Below are 8422 nucleotides of genomic sequence, written 5' to 3'. Positions count from 1 at the left end.
CACTATTTGGTGGTTCTACAAGCTCCCAGACCTTATTAGAAGACATAGATTATATTTCAGAGTTCATTACACTTTGCCAAGATGCTGCATCTTTATCTTGGAGTGCTTCATCATATGCCCAGGGATTAGGTTCATGCTCACCAGGGATAATGTTTGAAGACTCTCCCAAAAACATGAATCTATCAGGTTGCCTAACAACCCTCCCACTACGACGAGACACTACCTATAATTGTGCATCATTTGTGACACATGTTGTAGTTTCTTATGGTATCTCATCTTGTACCGTTGGTACTAAATTAGACGTGTCCTCTCTTATTTCCTCAAGAACAATTTTACTCATGGGCTTGTGGTTCATTATATAGTCCTCTTCTAAAAATCGGGCATTGGTGCTAACAATGACCTTCTGATCTTTAGGACTATAAAACAAACAACCTTTCATTTCTCTAGGATAACCCACAAACAAGCGAACTTCTGTATGTGTTTCCAACTTATCAGCATCTCCCTTCAGCACATGTGTTGGACTACCCCAAATCCGAATGTGTTTTAGACTAAGCTTACGCCCATTCTACAAATCTGTGGGAGTAGAGGGTACTAACTTAGAAGGTGCCAAGTTCAGAATGTACGCCGCCATTTCCAGAGCATATCCCCAAAATGAATTTGGTAATTCTGAATAACTCATCATCGATCTAACCATTTCCATAAGAGTTTTTTTTTCCTTCATTCCGACACACCATTATGTTGGGGTGTACCAAGTGCAGACAGTTGGGATTGAATCCCGGCCTATGATAAGTAATTCCTAAACTCTCCTAAGAGGTACTCTCCACCATGATCAGACCGTAGTGTCTTGATATTTTTACTATGACGTTTCTCCACATCAGTTTTGTACTCTTTAAACTTATCAAAGCACTCAAACTTGCGGCGCATCAAGTAAATGTACCCATATCTCGAATAGTCGTCTATAAAAGAGATAAAATATTCGAAACTACCTCTCTCCTGGATAGTCATAGATCCACACAAATCAGAATGAACTAATTCCAACACTTCTTTGACGCTATACCCCTGTACCTTAAAAGGTCTCTTGGTCATTTTTCCTTCCAAGCAAGACTCGCAGGTTGGAAAGTTTTCCACCACCAATGAACCCAAAGGTCCATCGGCTATTAATCTTTGAATCCTACTCAAGTTAATATGACCTAGCCTTAGATGCCAAAGATATGTTTGGTTTATTTTCGAATGATGTTTTCTCTTATTAGAATTAGAAGATGTGTTATTAATTTCCATTTGTTGTGTCGTGGGAGTTATTGGATTAAGAGTGTACAAATTGCCAACCAACGTACCAAAACAGATAACCACCATATTTTTCTTGACAACTACTTTATCATCAAAAGAAACAAAATATCCATCCATAAATAATTTAGAAACTAAAATCAAGTTCTTTCTAAAACATGGTGCGTAAAGATAATTTCTCAAAATCAATATTTTATTCCTATCAAAAGATAAATAAACATCTCCCACTGCAACAACCGCCACTTTCGTAGCATTGCCCATGTAGACGGTGATCTCCCCTTCATGTAGTCGTCGAGTTTCCTGAAACCCCTACAATGAATTGCAGACATGATCAGTGGCTCCCGTATCTATACACTAGGTACTAGTAAATAACACCGCTAAACATGTTTCAACAACTAATGAATGAGATATACCTTTATTGTTCTGCTTTCTACGAGGATAGTCCACCTTCCAATGTCCAGACTGCTTGCATGTGAAACACTTGCCCTTCGGCTTCTTCACACCTCCTTACGGTCCAGTCCCTTGAAATTGAATCACTTTCTTTGCCGAACTTACTTGTCTCTTTTTCTTCTTTCTGCCTTTCGTCTTAGAAGCTAAAACGTTTTCAACAATATGAATTTGAGAACTTTGACGAAATAGCCCTTCTGTTGCTTGAAGTTCTGTCAGAAGTTCCACCAACGAATATGTCCTTTTGTTCATATTATAGTTTAGACGGAACTGCTCAAAACTCTTGGGTAGCATTTGGAGAATGATATCGACCTGGGTTTCCCTATCGATTTCAGCTCCAAGGATTTATATTTCGTTCAAATGAGCCATCATCTTGAGGATATGATCCCTTACGAGTGTCCCCTCAGTCGTGGTGGTTGTCATCAAATTTCTCATAGTCTCTTGCCTAGCAATCCGATTCTGGTGTCTGAAGAGTTCTTTGAGATTGTACATCATGTCATAGGCAATAAGTAAGGCCTGATGCTAATGTTGTAGCACATTTCACATAGATGCCAAAATGTAACACTGCGCCATCTCATCTACCTTGACCCATTTCCTATGTCTGTCAATCTCCTCTTCACTAGAATCGCTATTAGGCACGTTAGAGCAGATCTCATAAAGTACGAACTTGTATCTCTCAGCAGTTAAGACAATGTCCAAGTTTCATTTCCAATCAATATAATTGTGACCAGTAAGTTTGTTTTCTTTTAAAATAACAGCAAGAAAATTGAAAGCCATTTTGAAATCCTAAGAATCACAAAATAAGATATTTGGTCAAAACTTTATAATTTAAAATAATATTGATCCCTCAAACAATATAATTTAAATTCACCAACACCTCAAAACACCGTGAATTTAGTATGTCACGTAGTGTGGACGGATATTAATTCAAACATTTGTAAGAGGAGGTTTTATCCATTAATTTTACTATCTTGTCAACCTAACTTTATGACAAATAAAATTAATAGTTGGTTTGTCTTCGGTCACACAAAATAATAGCAGTGACTCCGATGGGGAGGATACTATTAAATGCACCTAAGTGTATACCATTACTTGATACTTAGTCCATGAATTAGGATTGTGCCCCTTCAGATGGAGAAGATCACACAAAACTAAATAATTTCCTATAATCATCCATAGAGGAAGTTTGATCTAGTGATCTGCAAACAAACTCATCCGATGTGGAGGAAGACACTTAAAGCCAACGCGCAAGTTTGAATGCATCACTTACAAACCAGTAATGGAAACCATGAAATTTAAATAAATAAACCCTCTCCCACTTAGTTATTTAAACGAGGAATTTTAACATGCTTACATATCACACACGCACATAAAAGCATACACATCACAGCACATAAAGGCAATAAATATGAAAAAATAATTTTCCAACTATTGTGGCCTCATCCATAGCTATCCTCCATATGCCACTAACCCTAGTCACCTCCAACCCTAGTCGTCGGCCCTAGGGTTTATGTCGTTGCATCCTTCTTGCTTCCTCTTTCGCCACGCCTCCGATCCTCAAGGTAGCACCACGCATAGCAAGGAGACAAGCCGCAACAAAATAAAATTTTACATTTATCGATCATATATCCCACAAAGGAATGTACATGTAATCTAGATCAAAATGAAAAATAAACTAATACAATTGTTGTATTTAATAATTATAATCATGCACACACAAAATGCCCTCGACATGTCCGAGGGTCCAAATCACATACAAACACAATAGGCTATAATAGTTGGAACTAGGATGCCTGCAACTACAGAGTTAATCTATTTTGCATATCTTACTATTATCCTGTCTAAATAATATATGATCAGTGCATAATTTAATCGAAAACCAAACACACAGAGGTAGAAACCTTGCTCTGATACCACTTGAAGGGCGCTCGGAATTTCGTTCTGTGTAAAACCCCTGTATAAAATTTGTACAAGCATAGAACATTTCCTAGCAACCTACATGCTCGATCAGACATGTGTTTGATCAATCAAGCAAGTCCTTGATTGACCAAAATGCACCTTGATCGAAACACAAGATCGCTTGCCTCTTGTGTTGGTGCTCGGGATCCATACAAAGAAAACATAAATAGTTGCGCTACAGGATAAATAACTAGTTGTACCTTTTTCGTAGACAAAGACCTCTTGATCTTCTACTGTATTCCTTTCTTCTTCTTGGACGTCGTGTGGGCGACGATCTACCAAGACAAACCACCCGAACCTTCTTTGTTTCCAAGCCGCCTACCACCAAAAGATGAAAAGAAAAGGGGTGCCTCCTTCTTCTTCTTCTCCTCCAAACTGCCTACCACCTAGGGTGGTTCTTCTCTTCTTCTTCTTCTCCTCCAAGATCCGGCCACCAAAGCAGATATGCACCGACCCTAGAGGGAGGAAAGGGAGGAAGAGATGAGAAGGTGGAGCGCCGACCCTAGGAGGAAGAGAGGAGGTGGGTGCCGGCTCTAGGGGAAAAGAAAAGAGAGAAAAGAAGAGTAAGGTGCCAGCCACAAGCAAGGGAAAATAACTCAAGAGAGATTAGGTTATTGTGGCATGGCCTCTTCCTTTTTATAACCTTTGGCATCAGATAAAAGCGGAGAAATATTAACAGAATTTTTGTTTAGAAAAAATCTCTAGAAAAGAATTAACATAATCCTTTTTAGAAAAATTTCTTAGGAAAGAATTAATATAAATCTTTTTAGAAAATTTCTAAGAAAGAATCAACATAATTCTTTTTAGAAAAATATCTAATTTTGTTGAGAAAAAATCTCCCTTTTTTTTCTTTCTTTCTTTTCTTTTCTCTTCCACCTCTTTTCTTTTTTCTTTTGGTTTAGCGGACCCCTTGCTTGGGCACTAAGCAAGGCTTGGCCGACCCCTTTCTTGGGTAGGAAACAAAATCAAATGAGTGAATGCGAGGCTATGTAGAGGCTACAACAAGGATCGAGAGGAGGAATTGGTTTTGGCCTCCTGATGGACATGAGCTTCCTGTGTTCGACCCGAACACCCAACTCAAGTTCATCAAAAATAACTCATACCACTAAATAGTTATTATTGAACTACCGCACCAATCCTATATTACAATATGGGCTCCTACTTATCATGAGTACGTTAACCTCCTTGTGTTTAAGATATCATATGTCCGTTAATTAAATGAGTTACTGACAATTCACTTAATTAATATCTGATCCAAGAGTAGTACCACCCAACTTTATTATCATGTCGGACTAAATCCACGTACAGGGTTTATATGATAATCCTTATGAGCTCCTCAAGGGGGCATCATCAACCTAAATAAATAAGACACTGTTTCCTTTTATAATCAACAACACACCATATAAATGGTACTATCTCCCAACTTATCGGGCCTATTGATTTAACGAATAAATCTCACCCATTGATAAGTCAAAGAAATAAATACTAAGTATATGTACTTGTTATTATATCGAGATTAAGAGTGTGCATATCCATAATAATAGAGGTTCTGTTCTTTTATATAGTCAGTATAAATCGAACAACCCCAAATGGTCCTGCTCAATACACACATAGTGTACTAGTATAATTTTATAGTCAAGACAAACTAATACTAAATTACACTACAACCGTTCCAATGGTTTGTCCCTATCCATCTCGGTCGTGAGCTACTATTTATAATTTATAAGGAACTGATAACATGATCCTTTGTGTAGCACCACACACCATGCTATCTACAATATAAATTAAATGGACAACTGTATTAACATATAAATAAATATAAAATGTAATATTTGACCAAAGTGATCCTCATTTCAAAATAGATGTTCATACAAAAGACTAAACTTATAGTATACATCCCAACAGTCATGGCCCGAAAGAGTAGATGAATGTGAACCAGATGAGGAGCTAAATCTTATGGCATCTAATAATGGCACGTAAACCGAGACATGGCATCGGCACACAAGCTAGAATACAATAGTCACAAAGGTCGGAACACAATAATGGCTCGAAAGCTATAATGCTAGAACCCATCAACGGTACGAAGGTCGGGTAGCTCGAAGGTCAAACGTAGTAAACCATAAGGAGTCAAATGGAGTAGGTGGCACGAGGTCCAACAGAGGGCTGCCGACATGCATATAAGGGCTGCGTAGATGGGCAGACTGTGACGAAGGAGAGAGGGGGCGACACTTGGCCACTGGATGTGGTGGCGGTGGCTGCTGGATGCGGTGGTGGTGGCTGTTGGATGTTGCGTCCGATTGAGGATGAAGGCGGCGAGAAAAGCCGAGACGTGGTGTGATGTTGCTGGTGAATCTAGAACACACGTTCCAGAAAGGGAGGGGGTTGCCCAGATCCCTGCGTGAGGCGGTGTTGGAGGAAAGTGCCATGATGGGCGACCACTAATGGCAGCACGGAGGCAGCAGCCGCTGGTGGCGTCGGTGTGGTAAAGGAAAAGGGGTAGCGAAGGCAAGGTTGTCCGCGGGGGGAGAAGAGAGAAGGAGCAGAGATGTCATGGCCAATTGGCGGCGACATGGTGGGCAGCGTCTGAAGTCCTCTACCAGCAGCAACAACGGCGTACGCAAGGTCTCGGTAAAGGAATAGACATAGGGGACCAGCCCACTCTTAGCTGTGGCAGCGTGCAAATGAAGAAGCCCCTGCGCGAGATAAAGGAGGGTTCAATGGCGTGAGGTGACCTCCAAATGGCGGCGGCTCGGTGAGAAGTGTCGGCGTGTGAGGCAACGTCAGCGTGTGAAGTGGTGCCAACGTGTGAGGCAGCCAAGAGAGAAGAAGCGAGAGAGCGGCGTATGAGGTTTCCGGTGAGGTGAGGGAGAGAGGGCTGCTAGCATTGGAGGTGGCCGGTGTCAGAGGTTGGAAAGGTGGCCTCTGCCTACGTCCTCATGGTAGCAGTGGAAGAAAAACAACCCTCTTTTCTCGCATGAACAGTGCACCCCTAAATACCAAAACCCTCAAAAAATAAATAGACCAAAATATCCCTCTTCCTTCTCTTTATTCCTTTTGACCCCATGCAATACATCTGTATCAATTAGATAATATTTATCTGAAATGTACTGAGTGTCATAGAGTCCTCATTGTTTGTTTTTGCTCATTGAAACATTATTTTAACTAGGTTATCACTGTTAGGGAAGTAAAATCAAAATGATATAAAGTCGTTGTTGTAGAAGCTAGCATGTAGCTTCTATACATTGTAGAAGCTATAGCTTCTATATGACTAATCATGATCAAACAAAGTTCATTTAAAATATAGTGGATGTCATGGAATCTCCATCATTTGTTTTACTCATTGAAATATTATTTTAACTAAGTTATCACTCATAAGTAAAATCAAAATAATATAAAGTTACTATTATAGAAGTTAGCAACTACCTTCTACACGTTGTAGAAGCTACATGCTAGCTTTTTCACCGGGTTCAAAACTTACATTCAGGTCATAAACATAAAAATTATGAACCATACATAAAGTAAGAGTATTTCAGGCAGTTCACAGTAAATGGTGCGCGCATTTGACTTTAATTAGAAATGGAACACTCATCTGACGAAAATGTAAATGATGGATGCCCTTTTGAATTTTACCCTACTATCTTTATATAAGCTTCTCTTAGCAAATGGATATTTCTACTATGACAACGATGCTATCTTTATAGTAACCCCTATGTCTAATAACCAATACTATCGAGGTAGTCAATGACATTATCCATGGCAATGTCAAATTTGCCTCGCCATTAGGGATATTGGTCTTCATTATCCCGGATATGGCTAACTTTGTTTTGGTGGTCTTGCATTTTCATTATGTTCCTTCTAAACTACACCCCCTCCCCCCTTTAAGAAATACTACATCTTTAATTTAGTGTGATAATATTATATCTTACAACAAATTTAGGGTGTGTTTAGTTTGTTTGCATTTTCATTTTATTTTTTAGAAAATCATATTTTCTCTTTTTTTTAGAAAATGATTTTTCTGTGTTTTTCATTTTCTTAGAAAAATGCTCTGTCTTTTTTTAAAAAATGAACATGGAAAATACAAACTAAACGTGTTTTTCTATTTTCTCAGAAAATGAAAATAAAAAATAACATGAAAAATGCAAACCAAACACCCCTTAGTTTTGTCATACTCATAAATATGTGAAGATTGATTTTCACTTTATTCAGAAGCGTACAGTGACTCGATAAATGTCAATATCCTTCATCTGCACGAAAAATCAACTTGTTAATATTTTCACTAAGTTATTTGGAGGGCAGTTCTCAATAGTTGGGAAATCAAATTCAATTGCTCAAATAATTAAATATTTATTAATTAAGAATTAATATATAGGTAGACATATGAACTTAAGCTCTTGGAAATTACTCTGCCTAACCATATAATTTAGGGACAACTTTCTCTCCCTCTTATTCATGCTCATCCTCAATTAGTTACTCATAACATTTTAAAATGCATTTAATAATTTAAGTTTGCTAAAAGCTTCAAGGATACTTGAGTTTGGCATTGATGCAAGATTATTAATTCTGAAAACAACATTGTGCCAAATTATATTCAATGGTCTCCATGAGTTGTCTAGTTTGTTAGAAGATGATAGAACTATTCGAATGGGATAAAGGATCATTTCCCGATAGACGCATGACTTCAGGGGAAAAAAAAATCTCTCACTCCTTTACCAACTTGGCGATCAACTACAAA

The sequence above is a fragment of the Zingiber officinale genome, chromosome 2A, assembly GCF_018446385.1.
Source record: "Zingiber officinale cultivar Zhangliang chromosome 2A, Zo_v1.1, whole genome shotgun sequence".
NCBI classification, from domain to species: domain Eukaryota; kingdom Viridiplantae; phylum Streptophyta; class Magnoliopsida; order Zingiberales; family Zingiberaceae; genus Zingiber; species Zingiber officinale.
The sequence above is the reverse complement of the archived record's forward strand: the minus strand, read 5'-3'. Positions refer to the sequence as shown.